At 35.9% G+C, this 16,501-nt stretch overlaps 6 non-coding genes across 6 annotated transcripts; all 6 read left to right on the top strand.

Annotated features, from left to right (window-relative positions):
* The first annotated feature begins 1,747 nt into the window (after positions 1–1,747).
* Positions 1,748–1,820, top strand: TRNAR-UCG (transfer RNA arginine (anticodon UCG)). The gene has a single exon. It is a non-coding gene; the product is annotated as a tRNA-Arg (tRNA).
* Positions 1,821–4,856: 3,036 nt separating this feature from the next.
* TRNAR-UCG (transfer RNA arginine (anticodon UCG)) lies at positions 4,857–4,929 on the top strand. Its single transcript has one exon. It is a non-coding gene; the product is annotated as a tRNA-Arg (tRNA).
* Positions 4,930–9,831: 4,902 nt separating this feature from the next.
* On the top strand, positions 9,832–9,904 carry TRNAR-UCG (transfer RNA arginine (anticodon UCG)). Its single transcript has one exon. It is a non-coding gene; the product is annotated as a tRNA-Arg (tRNA).
* Positions 9,905–10,968: 1,064 nt separating this feature from the next.
* TRNAR-UCG (transfer RNA arginine (anticodon UCG)) lies at positions 10,969–11,041 on the top strand. The gene has a single exon. It is a non-coding gene; the product is annotated as a tRNA-Arg (tRNA).
* A 2,265-nt stretch (positions 11,042–13,306) lies between these two features.
* On the top strand, positions 13,307–13,379 carry TRNAR-UCG (transfer RNA arginine (anticodon UCG)). Its single transcript has one exon. It is a non-coding gene; the product is annotated as a tRNA-Arg (tRNA).
* Positions 13,380–15,645: 2,266 nt separating this feature from the next.
* TRNAR-UCG (transfer RNA arginine (anticodon UCG)) lies at positions 15,646–15,718 on the top strand. The gene has a single exon. It is a non-coding gene; the product is annotated as a tRNA-Arg (tRNA).
* Positions 15,719–16,501: the final 783 nt, after the last annotated feature.

The following is a 16,501-nucleotide window of genomic DNA, read 5'->3' on the forward strand; positions in this document are numbered from 1 at the left end:
TCCTAAACTCCAGTGGTGCAATTGATTAGTGCATGTTACTTATGTTACTGAGTTTTATGCGTTTGATCTTCACCTGCATATGGTTTTTACTTGCATTCTTACTAAGGAAATAGATATAGGAAGCAGGCTATAGAAACATATTTTTTGCAGCGTTACATAATTCATTTCAGTGCAAACATTTATTTACAGGATAATATTCAGGAATACCTATTGGAAAACAAATTCATTAGTAATAGTCAGCATGGATTTATGAAGGATAGATCATGCCAAACTAACCTTATTTGTTTCTTTGATGAGGTAAGTAGGAATTTAGACCAGGGTAATGCAGTTGATGTGGTAAACTTAGATTTTGCAAAGGCTTTTGATACGGTTCCACACAAGAGGTTGGTGTACAAAATAAAGCAAATTGGACTCAGTAAAATGTTTGCACCTGGATTGAAAACTGGTTCAAGGATAGACAACAGAGGGTTGTCATAAATTGAACTTTTTCAGGTTTGGCTAAAGTTGTGAATGGAGTACCTAAGGGATCGGCACTGGGACCCCTGCTTTTTAACTTGCTTATTAATGACTTTGTGATTGGCATCGAGAGCAAAGTCTCCATCTTTGCTGATGATAATAAATTGTGTAAGGTAGTACAATCAGAGCAGGATGTAATTTCTCTCCAGAAGAACTTGGAGAGACTTGAAACGCGGGCAGGTAAATGGCAGATGAGGTTTAATACATATAAATGTAAGGTTATTCATTTGGGATGCAAGAATAAACTGGCGACTTACACATTAAATGGGGATAAATTGGGGGAATCCTTGATGGAGAAGGATTTAGGAGTGCTTGTAGACAGCAGGCTTAGCAGTAGTGCCTAAAGTCATGCAATAGCTGCAAAGGCAAACAAGATCTTATCTTGCATTAAATAGGCAATGGATGGAAGGGAAGTAAACATAATTATGCCCCTTTACAAAGCATTAGTTAGACCACACCTTGAATATGGCGTACAATTGTGGCCACCACTCCTTAGAATACACATTCTGGAATTAGAGTGAGTGCAGAGAAGAGCCCCCAAATTAATAAAGGGGATGAACAATCTAATTTATGAGCAGACTGGGAAATGGAGGAAAAGACCTCCCAAAAAAGACCTCCCAAAGTAGTGCTCAGAAAGAGGTGAAAAGGCAACCAATGTATAAATGCAATAAGCAAATGTGAATTAAATCCACAATAATTCATCCGGAGTAAGATCCTATTGTGCTCCTATGAAGGGTGTAAAACCAATAAACACATGTGGGGATGTCTTGGAAGACCATAATGTAAATCAACCTGACCCCCAACTGATTGGTAAATTAATCCCTGGAGCTGGATCACATGAACATGTAAGTGAGAAATAATGTTTGTACTCACTGAATCTTGTGCCCCATGTGCCTTATTCTTTGTTTAGATCCAATACTCCTTTTATTTTTTATATATCCACAGCATATTTCAATTGTTGCTTTCATAGATAATCAATAGCACAAATTAAGTAACATTATTATATATGCATTCACTTGTTCTTTATTGATTAATCTATCAAACTTGCATTTTTATTGTTTTTTACTCAGGAGTGGTGGTTTGCTTAAATTGGTTGGTTAACTGCAGTTAGCTCCTCATCCTGTCACCAATGTGGGTCAAATTGAATACCAAGTAGGATATTAAATACATTTGCCTATATCAATATGAACATAAGCATACTTCTCAGCATAGATCGGGATTTTTTTCAGTTGACCGCGTGGCCTAATGGATAAGGCGTCTGACTTCGATTCAGAAGATTGAGGGTTCGAGTCCCTTCGTGGTCGTTTTTTTTTATTCTCATAAAAAAACAATTGCACTTTATATTTGTACTTCATGTGTACAGTATGTGGACGAGACACGAAGGGTACTGCAGTACCAGCACACACCACATGTTCATTATTTTAGGATAGATACAGTGAAAGTTTCCCTTTCAGTTTTTGCTTTAGTTTAATGTCTGCTGGGACACACTGGGACACATATGCAACCAAGGTGGAACTGTTCAGAACTCGTGCGGTTCTGTTCACTGTTTTATTCAATGTACATATGCTAAAAGTGTTTTTTTCATAATTGTTTATGTGAGAAAGAGCTCACAAACGAAGGGTAATGCGGTACTGGAGTCATCCACAGTACAAACCAAAAATAATTAGATGCTTTCTAAAATTGGCTAAATGAAAAATATTATAAAGAGTTAAACTAAAAAATACTTTAAAGTTGAATAGCTAGGTGTATTGTTACAATAGATGGGTAAATGGCCAGAAAACATGCATGTGCTATGTAATCCTACAACATATCAAGTCAATGCATTCCTAAACTCCAGTGGCGCAATTGATTAGTGCATGTTACTTATGTGCCTGAGTTTAATGAGTTTAATCTTCACCTGAATATGGTTTTTACTTGCATTCTTACTAAGGAAATAGTTATAGGAAGCAGGCTATAGAAACATATTTTTTGCAGCGTTACATAATTCATTTCAGTGCAAACATTTATTTACAGGATAATATTCAGGAATACCTATTGGAAAACAAATTCATTAGTAATAGTCAGCATGGATTTATGAAGGATAGATCATGCCAAACTAACCTTATTTGTTTCTTTGATGAGGTAAGTAGGAATTTAGACCAGGGTAATGCATTTGATGTGGTAAACTTAGATTTTGCAAAGGCTTTTGATACGGTTCCACACAAGAGGTTGGTGTACAAAATAAAGCAAATTGGACTCAGTAAAAATGTTTGCACCTGGATTGAAAACTGGTTGAAGGATAGATAACAGAGGGTTGTCATAAATTGAACTTTTTCAGGTTGGGCTAAAGTTGTGAGTGGAGTACCTAAGGGATCGGCACAGGGGATGGACAATCTAACTTATGAGGAGACTGGGAAATGAAGGAAAGGACCTCCCAAAGTAGAGCTCAGGAAGAGGTGAAAAGGCAATCAATGTATAAATGCAATAAGAAAATGTGAATTAAATCCACAATAATTCATCCGGAGTAAGATCCTATTGTGCTCCTATGAAGGGTGTAAAACCAATAAACACATGTGGGGATGTCTTGGAAGACCATAATGTAAATCAACCTGACCCCCAACTGAATGGTAAACTAATCCCTGGAGCTGGATCACATGAACATGTAAGTGAGAAATAATGTTTGTACTCACTGAATCTTGTGCCCCATGTGCCTTATTCTTTGTTTAGATCCAATACTCCTTTTATTTTTTATATATCCACAGCATATTTCAATTGTTGCTTTCATAGATAATCAATAGCACAAATTAAGTAACATTATTATATATGCATTCACTTGTTCTTTATTGATTAATCTATCAAACATGCATTTTTATTGTTTTTTACTCAGGAGTGGTGGTTTGCTTAAATTGGTTGGTTAACTGCAGTTAGCTCCTCATCCTGTCGCCAATGTGGGTCAAATTGAATACCAAGTAGGATATTAAATACATTTGCCTATTATCAAAATGAACATAAGCAAATTGGACTCAGTAAAAATGTTTGCACCTGGATTGAAAACTGGTTGAAGGATAGACAACAGAGGGTTGTCATAAATTGAACTTTTTCAGGTTGGGCTAAAGTTGTGAGTGGAGTACCTAAGGGATCGGCACTGGGACCCCTGCTTTTTAACTTGTTTATTAATGACTTTGTGGTTGGCATCGAGAGCAAAGTCTCCATCTTTGCTGATGATAATAAATTGTGTAAGGTAGTACAATCAGAGCAGGATGTAATTTCTCTCCAGAAGAACTTGGAGAGACTGGAAACGTGGGCAGGTAAATGGCAGATGAGGTTTAATACATATAAATGTAAGGTTATTCATTTGGGATGCAAGAATAAACTGGCGACTTACACATTAAATGGGGATAAATTGGGGGAATCCTTGATGGAGAAGGATTTAGGAGTGCTTGTAGACAGCAGGCTTAGCAGTAGTGCCTAAAGTCATGCAATAGCTGCAAAGGCAAACAAGATCTTATCTTGCATTAAATAGGCAATGGATGGAAGGGAAGTAAACATAATTATGCCCCTTTACAAAGCATAAGTTAGACCACACCTTGAATATGGCGTACAATTGTGGCCACCACTCCTTAGAAAACACATTCTGGAATTAGAGTGAGTGCAGAGAAGAGCCCCCAAATTAATAAAGGGGAAGGACAATCTAATTTATGAGCAGACTGGGAAATGGAGGAAAAGACCTCCCAAAAAAGAACTCACAAAGTAGTGCTCAGAAAGAGGTAAAAAAGCAACCAATGTATAAATGCAATAAGCAAATGTGAATTAAATCCACAATAATTCATCCGGAGTAAGATCCTATTGTGCTCCTATGAAGGGTGTAAAACCAATAAACACATGTGGGGATGTCTTGGAAGACCATAATGTAAATCAACCTGACCCCCAACTGATTGGTAAACTAATCCCTGGAGCTGGATCACATGAACATGTAAGTGAGAAATAATGTTTGTACTCACTGAATCTTGTGCCCCATGTGCCTTATTCTTTGTTTAGATCCAATACTCCTTTTATTTTTTATATATCCACAGCATATTTCAATTGTTGCTTTCATAGATAATCAAAAGCACAAATTAAGTAACATTATTATATATACATTCACTTGTTCTTTATTGATTAATCTATCAAACTTGCATTTTTATTGTTTTTTACTCAGGAGTGGTGGTTTGCTTAAATTGGTTGGTTAACTGCAGTTAGCTCCTCATCCTGTCGCCAATGTGGGTCAAATTGAATACCAAGTAGGATATTAAATACATTTGCCTATATCAATATGAACATAAGCATACTTCTGAGCATAGATCGGGCACTTTTTTTCAGTTGACCGCGTGGCCTAATGGATAAGGCGTCTGACTTCGAATCAGAAGATTGAGGGTTCGAGTCCCTTCGTGGTCGTTTTTTTTTATTCTCATATATTTATATTCGTTATATAAATTTCATTATTATAACTATTATAGATCTAAATTTATATATGTATTTATTATTTATCTCATAGCTATACATAGGTGACTATATTATATTATATATGCACTATTCTGTTATTAGGGTTTTTTATCACCATTTTTTAATTTATCTGTATCAATTTGTTTATTTCACATCTGAGGATTTGACTAATTCTATTCACTAATTTTATTATCACTTTTTTACATTTTATTATTTATAGATTTAATGAATTAATTTTTTTGATAAAGCATTTATACTATATATCTCTATGTCTATACATTAGGTAAACACATGGTTTACATTGCTATTTGAATATTCACTTATACTATCACATCTCATTAGTGTTTATCTAGCGTCAATACACTATCTGATTATATATATATATTATTTTTATTATATTTCATGCACATATATCTTTATTATATTAACACATTTGATACATTGTTGCTATGATGTTCACTATTAGTCCTTTTCTTCTTTTGTTTTTGTTTTTATATTTATTGTTATTTGTTGTAACCATTTAGGCTCTCACAGTCTCATACAGTATGATGATTAGTGTCATGTTAACATCTTATACCATAAGACCCTTACAACAGCTTTAAATCACAGCTGTCTGCATAATCAATTAGACCATCTTCTGATTCATTGGTTTCAGATCAGGGCGTATACTTTAGAGACTGCTATATATTCTGATACTGTGAGAACCTCAGTACTCTTTGATAAAGCGCCTCCATGGCGGGAAACGCGTCAGAGTTTTTTAACCTTGTGTGTTTGTTTTTTTTGGCCATTATGCCCAATAAATAATCTTTATTCATTTTTTGCCCCAGCCTTTTTCTTTATCCCCTGGCAGTGCTCCGCTTTTTTCTCTTCTTTTCTATTATTTGTTTCTTTGATGAGGTAAGTAGGAATTTAGACCAGGGTAATGCATTTGATGTGGTAAACGTGGGCAGGTAAATGGCAGATGAGGTTTAATACATATAAATGTAAGGTTATTCATTTGGGATGCAAGAATAAACTGGCGACTTACACATTAAATGGGGATAAATTGGGGGAATCCTTGATGGAGAAGGATTTAGGAGTGCTTGTAGACAGCAGGCTTAGCAGTAGTGCCTAAAGTCATGCAATAGCTGCAAAGGCAAACAAGATCTTATCTTGCATTAAATAGGCAATGGATGGAAGGGAAGTAAACATAATTATGCCCCTTTACAAAGCATAAGTTAGACCACACCTTGAATATGGCGTACAATTGTGGCCACCACTCCTTAGAAAACACATTCTGGAATTAGAGTGAGTGCAGAGAAGAGCCCCCAAATTAATACAGGGGAAGGACAATCTAATTTATGAGCAGACTGGGAAATGGAGGAAAAGACCTCCCAAAAAAGAACTCACAAAGTAGTGCTCAGAAAGAGGTAAAAAGGCAACCAATGTATAAATGCAATAAGCAAATGTGAATTAAATCCACAATAATTCATCCGGAGTAAGATCCTATTGTGCTCCTATGAAGGGTGTAAAACCAATAAACACATGTGGGGATGTCTTGGAAGACCATAATGTAAATCAACCTGATCCCCAACTGATTGGTAAACTAATCCCTGGAGCTGGATCACATGAACATGTAAGTGAGAAATAATGTTTGTACTCACTGAATCTTGTGCCCCATGTGCCTTATTCTTTGTTTAGATCCAATACTCCTTTTATTTTTTATATATCCACAGCATATTTCAATTGTTGCTTTCATAGATAATCAATAGCACAAATTAAGTAACATTATTATATATGCATTCACTTGTTCTTTATTGATTAATCTATCAAACTTGCATTTTTTTTTATTCTCATAAAAAAACAATTGCACTTTATATTTGTACTTCATGTGTACAGTATGTGGACGAGACACGAAGGGCACTGCAGTACCAGCACACACCACATGTTCATTATTTTAGGATAGATACAGTGAAATTTTCCATTTAAGTTTTTGCTTTAGTTTTAGTGTCTGCTGGGACACACTGGGACACATATTCAACAAAGGTGGAACTGTTCAGAACTTGTGCTGTTCTGTTCACTGTGTTATTCAATGTACATATGCTAAAGGTGTTTTTTTCATAATTGTTTATGTGAGAAAGAGCTCACAAACGAAGGGTAATGTGGTACTGGAGTCATCCACAGTACAAACCAAAAATAATTAGATGCTTTCTAAAATTGGCTAAATGAAAACTATTATAAAGAGTTAAACTAAAAAATACTTTAAAGTTGAATAGCTAAGTGTATTGTTACAATAGATGGGTACATGGCCAGAAAACATGCATGTACTATGTAATCCTACAACATATCAAGTCAATGCATTCCTAAACTCCAGTGGTGCAATTGATTAGTGCATGTTACTTATGTGCCTGAGTTTAATGAGTTTAATCTTCACCTGAATATGGTTTTTACTTGCATTCTTACTAAGGAAATAGTTATAGGAAGCAGGCTATAGAAACATATTTTTTACAGCGTTACATAATTCATTTCAGTGCAAACATTTATTTAAAGGATAATATTCAGGAATACCTATTGGAAAACAAATTTATTAGTAATAGTCAGCATGGATTTATGAAGGATAGATCATGCCAAACTAACCTTATTTGTTTCTTTGATGAGGTAAGTAGGAATTTAGACCAGGATAATGCATTTGATGTGGTAAACTTAGATTTTGCAAAGGCTTTTGATACGGTTCCACACAAGAGGTTGGTGTACAAAATAAAGCAAATTGGACTCAGTAAAATGTTTGCACCTGGATTGAAAACTGGTTGAAGGATAGACAACAGAGGGTTGTCATAAATTGAACTTTTTCAGGTTGGGCTAAAGTTGTGAGTGGAGTACCTAAGGGATCGGCACAGGGGATGGACAATCTAACTTATGAGGAGACTGGGAAATGAAGGAAAGGACCTCCCAAAGTAGAGCTCAGGAAGAGGTGAAAAGGCAATCAATGTATAAATGCAATAAGAAAATGTGAATTAAATCCACAATAATTCATCCCGAGTAAGATCCTATTGTGCTCCTATGAAGGGTGTAAAACCAATAAACACATGTGGGGATGTCTTGGAAGACCATAATGTAAATCAACCTGACCCCCAACTGAATGGTAAACTAATCCCTGGAGCTGGATCACATGAACATGTAAGTGAGAAATAATGTTTGTACTCACTGAATCTTGTGCCCCATGTGCCTTATTCTTTGTTTAGATCCAATACTCCTTTTATTTTTTATATATCCATAGCATATTTCAATTGTTGCTTTCATAGATAATCAAAAGCACAAATTAAGTAACATTATTATATATGCATTCACTTGTTCTTTATTGATTAATCTATCAAACTTGCATTTTTATTGTTTTTTACTCAGGAGTGGTGGTTTGCTTAAATTGGTTGGTTAACTGCAGTTAGCTCCTCATCCTGTCGCCAATGTGGGTCAAATTGAACACCAAGTAGGATATTAAATACATTTGCCTATTATCAAAATGAACATAAGCAAATTGGACTCAGTAAAAATGTTTGCACCTGGATTGAAAACTGGTTGAAGGATAGACAACAGAGGGTTGTCATAAATTGAACTTTTTCAGGTTGGGCTAAAGTTGTGAGTGGAGTACCTAAGGGATCGGCACTGGGACCCCTGCTTTTTAACTTGTTTATTAATGACTTTGTGGTTGGCATCGAGAGCAAAGTCTCCATCTTTGCTGATGATAATAAATTGTGTAAGGTAGTACAATCAGAGCAGGATGTAATTTCTCTCCAGAAGAACTTGGAGAGACTGGAAACGTGGGCAGGTAAATGGCAGATGAGGTTTAATACATATAAATGTAAGGTTATTCATTTGGGATGCAAGAATAAACTGGCGACTTACACATTAAATGGGGATAAATTGGGGGAATCCTTTATGGAGAAGGATTTAGGAGTGCTTGTAGACAGCAGGCTTAGCAGTAGTGCCTAAAGTCATGCAATAGCTGCAAAGGCAAACAAGATCTTATCTTGCATTAAATAGGCAATGGATGGAAGGGAAGTAAACATAATTATGCCCCTTTACAAAGCATAAGTTAGACCACACCTTGAATATGGCGTACAATTGTGGCCACCACTCCTTAGAAAACACATTCTGGAATTAGAGTGAGTGCAGAGAAGAGCCCCCAAATTAATAAAGGGGAAGGGCAATCTAATTTATGAGCAGACTGGGAAATGGAGGAAAAGACCTCCCAAAAAAGAACTCACAAAGTAGTGCTCAGAAAGAGGTGAAAAGGCAACCAATGTATAAATGCAATAAGCAAATGTGAATTAAATCCACAATAATTCATCCGTAGTAAGATCCTATTGTGCTCCTATGAAGGGTGTAAAACCAATAAACACATGTGGGGATGTCTTGGAAGACCATAATGTAAATCAACCTGACCCCCATCTGATTGGTAAACTAATCCCTGGAGCTGGATCACATGAACATGTAAGTGAGAAATAATGTTTGTACTCACTGAATCTTGTGCCCCATGTGCCTTATTCTTTGTTTAGATCCAATACTCCTTTTATTTTTTATATATCCACAGCATATTTCAATTGTTGCTTTCATAGATAATCAATAGCACAAATTAAGTAACATTATTATATATGCATTCACTTGTTCTTTATTGATTAATCTATCAAACTTGCATTTTTATTGTTTTTTACTCAGGAGTGGTGGTTTGCTTAAATTGGTTGGTTAACTGCAGTTAGCTCCTCATCCTGTCGCGATTGTGGGTCAAATTGAATACCAAGTAGGATATTAAATACATATGCCTATTATCAAAATGAACATAAGCATACTTCAGAGCATAGATCAGGCACTTTTTCAGTTGACCGCGTGGCCTAATGGATAAGGCGTCGGACTTCGAATCAGAAGATTGAGGGTTCGAGTCCCTTCGTGGTTGTTTTTTTTTTATTCTCATAAAAAAACAATTGCACTTTATGTTTGTACTTCATGTGTACAGTATGTGGACAAGACACGAAGGGCACTGCAGTACCAGCACACACCACATGTTCATTATTTTAGGATAGATACAGTGAAATTTTCCCTTTCAGTTTTTGCTTTAGTTTTAGTGTCTGCTGGGACACACTGGGACACATATTCAACAAAGGTGGAACTGTTCAGAACTTGTGCTGTTCTGTTCACTGTGTTATTCAATGTACATATGCTAAAAGTGTTTTTTTCATAATTGTTTATGTGAGAAAGAGCTCGCAAACGATGGGTAATGCGGTACTGGAGTCATCCACAGTACAAACCAAAAATAATTAGATGCTTTCTAAAATTGGCTAAATGAAAAATATTATAAAGAGTTAAACTAAAAAATACTTTAAAGTTGAATAGCAAAGTGTATTGTTACAATAGATGGGTACATGGCCAGAAAATATGCATGTACTATGTAATCCTACAACATATAAAGTCAATGCATTCCTAAACTCCAGTGGTGCAATTGATTAGTGCATGTTACTTATGTGGCTGAGTTTTATGCTTTTGATCTTCACCTGAATATGGATTTTACTTGCATTCTAACTAAGGAAATAGTTATAGGAAGCAGGCTATAGAAACATATTTTTTGCAGCGTTACATAATTCATTTCAGTGCAAACATTTATTTAAAGGATAATATTCAGGAATACCTATTGGGAAACAAATTCATTAGTAATAGTCAGCATGGATTTATGAAGGATAGATCATGCCAAACTAACCTTATTTGTTTCTTTGATGAGGTAAGTAGGAATTTAGACCAGGGTAAAGCAGTTGATGTGGTAAACTTATATTTTGCAAAGGCTTTTGATACAGTTCCACACAGGAGTGGTGGTTTGCTTAAATTGTTTGGTTAACTGCAGTTAGCTCCTCATTCTGTCGCCAATGTGGGTCAAATTTAATACCAAGTAGGATATTAAATACATTTGCCAATTATCAATATGGACATAAGCATACTTCTGAGCATAGATCGGGCACTTTTTCAGTTGACCGCGTGGCCTAATGGATAAGGCGTCTGACTTCGAATCAGAAGATTGAGGGTTCGAGTCCCTTCGTGGTCGTTTTTTTTTATTCTCATAAAAAAACAATTGCACTTTATATTTGTACTTCATGTGTACAGTATGTGGACGAGACACGAAGGGCACTTCAGTACCAGCACACACCACATGTTCATTATTTTAGGATAGATACAGTAAAAGTTTCCCTTTCAGTTTTTGCTTTAGTTTAATGTCTGCTGGGACACACTGGGACACATATTCAACCAAGGTGGAACTGTTCAGAACTCGTGCTGTTCTGTTCACTGTGTTATTCAATGTACATATGCTAAAAAAAAATAATCATAATTGTTTATGTGAGAAAGAGCTCACAAACGATGGGTAATGCGGTACTGGAGTCATCCACAGTACAAACCAAAAATAATTATATGCTTTCTAAAATTGGCTAAATGAAAAATATTATAAAGAGTTAAACTAAAAAATACTTTAAAGTTGAATAGCTAAGTGTATTGTTACAATAGATGGGTACATGGCCAGAAAACATGCATGTACTATGTAATCCTACAACATATCAAGTCAATGCATTCCTAAACTCCAGTGGTGCAATTGATTAGTGCATGTTACTTATGTTACTGAGTTTTATGCGTTTGATCTTCACCTGCATATGGTTTTTACTTGCATTCTTACTAAGGAAATAGATATAGGAAGCAGGCTATAGAAACATATTTTTTGCAGCGTTACATAATTCATTTCAGTGCAAACATTTATTTACAGGATAATATTCAGGAATACCTATTGGAAAACAAATTCATTAGTAATAGTCAGCATGGATTTATGAAGGATAGATCATGCCAAACTAACCTTATTTGTTTCTTTGATGAGGTAAGTAGGAATTTAGACCAGGGTAATGCAGTTGATGTGGTAAACTTAGATTTTGCAAAGGCTTTTGATACGGTTCCACACAAGAGGTTGGTGTACAAAATAAAGCAAATTGGACTCAGTAAAATGTTTGCACCTGGATTGAAAACTGGTTCAAGGATAGACAACAGAGGGTTGTCATAAATTGAACTTTTTCAGGTTTGGCTAAAGTTGTGAATGGAGTACCTAAGGGATCGGCACTGGGACCCCTGCTTTTTAACTTGCTTATTAATGACTTTGTGGTTGGCATCGAGAGCAAAGTCTCCATCTTTGCTGATGATAATAAATTGTGTAAGGTAGTACAATCAGAGCAGGATGTAATTTCTCTCCAGAAGAACTTGGAGAGACTTGAAACGCGGGCAGGTAAATGGCAGATGAGGTTTAATACATATAAATGTAAGGTTATTCATTTGGGATGCAAGAATAAACTGGCGACTTACACATTAAATGGGGATAAATTGGGGGAATCCTTGATGGAGAAGGATTTAGGAGTGCTTGTAGACAGCAGGCTTAGCAGTAGTGCCTAAAGTCATGCAATAGCTGCAAAGGCAAACAAGATCTTATCTTGCATTAAATAGGCAATGGATGGAAGGGAAGTAAACATAATTATGCCCCTTTACAAAGCATTAGTTAGACCACACCTTGAATATGGCGTACAATTGTGGCCACCACTCCTTAGAATACACATTCTGGAATTAGAGTGAGTGCAGAGAAGAGCCCCCAAATTAATAAAGGGGATGAACAATCTAATTTATGAGCAGACTGGGAAATGGAGGAAAAGACCTCCCAAAAAAGACCTCCCAAAGTAGTGCTCAGAAAGAGGTGAAAAGGCAACCAATGTATAAATGCAATAAGCAAATGTGAATTAAATCCACAATAATTCATCCGGAGTAAGATCCTATTGTGCTCCTATGAAGGGTGTAAAACCAATAAACACATGTGGAGATGTCTTGGAAGACCATAATGTAAATCAACCTGACCCCCAACTGATTGGTAAATTAATCCCTGGAGCTGGATCACATGAACATGTAAGTGAGAAATAATGTTTGTACTCACTGAATCTTGTGCCCCATGTGCCTTATTCTTTGTTTAGATCCAATACTCCTTTTATTTTTTATATATCCACAGCATATTTCAATTGTTGCTTTCATAGATAATCAATAGCACAAATTAAGTAACATTATTATATATGCATTCACTTGTTCTTTATTGATTAATCTATCAAACTTGCATTTTTATTATTTTTTACTCAGGAGTGGTGGTTTGCTTAAATTGGTTGGTTAACTGCAGTTAGCTCCTCATCCTGTCGCCAATGTGGGTCAAATTGAATACCAAGTAGGATATTAAATACATTTGCCTATATCAATATGAACATAAGCATACTTCTCAGCATAGATCGGGATTTTTTCATTTGACCGCGTGGCCTAATGGATAAGGCGTCTGACTTCGATTCAGAAGATTGAGGGTTCGAGTCCCTTCGTGGTCGTTTTTTTTTATTCTCATAAAAAAACAATTGCACTTTATATTTGTACTTCATGTGTACAGTATGTGGACGAGACACGAAGGGTACTGCAGTACCAGCACACACCACATGTTCATTATTTTAGGATAGATACAGTGAAAGTTTCCCTTTCAGTTTTTGCTTTAGTTTAATGTCTGCTGGGACACACTGGGACACATATGCAACCAAGGTGGAACTGTTCAGAACTCGTGCGGTTCTGTTCACTGTTTTATTCAATGTACATATGCTAAAAGTGTTTTTTTCATAATTGTTTATGTGAGAAAGAGCTCACAAACGAAGGGTAATGCGGTACTGGAGTCATCCACAGTACAAACCAAAAATAATTAGATGCTTTCTAAAATTGGCTAAATTAAAAATATTATAAAGAGTTAAACTAAAAAATACTTTAAAGTTGAATAGCTAGGTGTATTGTTACAATAGATGGGTAAATGGCCAGAAAACATGCATGTGCTATGTAATCCTACAACAGATCAAGTCAATGCATTCCTAAACTCCAGTGGCGCAATTGATTAGTGCATGTTACTTATGTGCCTGAGTTTAATGCGTTTAATCTTCACCTGAATATGGTTTTTACTTGCATTCTTACTAAGGAAATAGTTATAGGAAGCAGGCTATAGAAACATATTTTTTGCAGCGTTACATAATTCATTTCAGTGCAAACATTTATTTACAGGATAATATTCAGGAATACCTATTGGAAAACAAATTCATTAGTAATAGTCAGCATGGATTTATGAAGGATAGATCATGCCAAACTAACCTTATTTGTTTCTTTGATGAGGTAAGTAGGAATTTAGACCAGGGTAATGCATTTGATGTGGTAAACTTAGATTTTGCAAAGGCTTTTGATACGGTTCCACACAAGAGGTTGGTGTACAAAATAAAGCAAATTGGACTCAGTAAAAATGTTTGCACCTGGATTGAAAACTGGTTGAAGGATAGATAACAGAGGGTTGTCATAAATTGAACTTTTTCAGGTTGGGCTAAAGTTGTGAGTGGAGTACCTAAGGGATCGGCACTGGGACCCCTGCTTTTTAACTTGCTTATTAATGACTTTGTGGTTGGCATCGAGAGCAAAGTCTCCATCTTTGCTGATGATAATAAATTGTGTAAGGTAGTACAATCAGAGCAGGATGTAATTTCTCTCCAGAAGAACTTGGAGAGACTTGAAACGCGGGCAGGTAAATGGCAGATGAGGTTTAATACATATAAATGTAAGGTTATTCATTTGGGATGCAAGAATAAACTGGCGACTTACACATTAAATGGGGATAAATTGGGGGAATCCTTGATGGAGAAGGATTTAGGAGTGCTTGTAGACAGCAGGCTTAGCAGTAGTGCCTAAAGTCATGCAATAGCTGCAAAGGCAAACAAGATCTTATCTTGCATTAAATAGGCAATGGATGGAAGGGAAGTAAACATAATTATGCCCCTTTACAAAGCATTAGTTAGACCACACTTTGAATATGGCGTACAATTGTGGCCACCACTCCTTAGAATACACATTCTGGAATTAGAGTGAGTGCAGAGAAGAGCCCCCAAATTAATAAAGGGGATGAACAATCTAATTTATGAGCAGACTGGGAAATGGAGGAAAAGACCTCCCAAAAAAGACCTCCCAAAGTAGTGCTCAGAAAGAGGTGAAAAGGCAACCAATGTATAAATGCAATAAGCAAATGTGAATTAAATCCACAATAATTCATCCGGAGTAAGATCCTATTGTGCTCCTATGAAGGGTGTAAAACCAATAAACACATGTGGAGATGTCTTGGAAGACCATAATGTAAATCAACCTGACCCAAACTGATTGGTAAATTAATCCCTGGAGCTGGATCACATGAACATGTAAGTGAGAAATAATGTTTGTACTCACTGAATCTTGTGCCCCATGTGCCTTATTCTTTGTTTAGATCCAATACTCCTTTTATTTTTTATATATCCACAGCATATTTCAATTGTTGCTTTCATAGATAATCAATAGCACAAATTAAGTAACATTATTATATATGCATTCACTTGTTCTTTATTGATTAATCTATCAAACTTGCATTTTTATTATTTTTTACTCAGGAGTGGTGGTTTGCTTAAATTGGTTGGTTAACTGCAGTTAGCTCCTCATCCTGTCGCCAATGTGGGTCAAATTGAATACCAAGTAGGATATTAAATACATTTGCCTATATCAATATGAACATAAGCATACTTCTCAGCATAGATCGGGATTTTTTCATTTGACCGCGTGGCCTAATGGATAAGGCGTCTGACTTCGATTCAGAAGATTGAGGGTTCGAGTCCCTTCGTGGTCGTTTTTTTTTATTCTCATAAAAAAACAATTGCACTTTATATTTGTACTTCATGTGTACAGTATGTGGACGAGACACGAAGGGTACTGCAGTACCAGCACACACCACATGTTCATTATTTTAGGATAGATACAGTGAAAGTTTCCCTTTCAGTTTTTGCTTTAGTTTAATGTCTGCTGGGACACACTGGGACACATATGCAACCAAGGTGGAACTGTTCAGAACTCGTGCGGTTCTGTTCACTGTTTTATTCAATGTACATATGCTAAAAGTGTTTTTTTCATAATTGTTTATGTGAGAAAGAGCTCACAAACGAAGGGTAATGCGGTACTGGAGTCATCCACAGTACAAACCAAAAATAATTAGATGCTTTCTAAAATTGGCTAAATGAAAAATATTATAAAGAGTTAAACTAAAAAATACTTTAAAGTTGAATAGCTAGGTGTATTGTTACAATAGATGGGTAAATGGCCAGAAAACATGCATGTGCTATGTAATCCTACAACAGATCAAGTCAATGCATTCCTAAACTCCAGTGGCGCAATTGATTAGTGCATGTTACTTATGTGCCTGAGTTTAATGCGTTTAATCTTCACCTGAATATGGTTTTTACTTGCATTCTTACTAAGGAAATAGTTATAGGAAGCAGGCTATAGAAACATATTTTTTGCAGCGTTACATAATTCATTTCAGTGCAAACATTTATTTACAGGATAATATTCAGGAATACCTATTGGAAAACAAATTCATTAGTAATAGTCAGCATGGATTTATGAAGGATAGATC

This window comes from Ascaphus truei, chromosome 16 (assembly GCF_040206685.1).
Source record: "Ascaphus truei isolate aAscTru1 chromosome 16, aAscTru1.hap1, whole genome shotgun sequence".
Classification (NCBI taxonomy): Eukaryota; Metazoa; Chordata; class Amphibia; order Anura; family Ascaphidae; genus Ascaphus; species Ascaphus truei.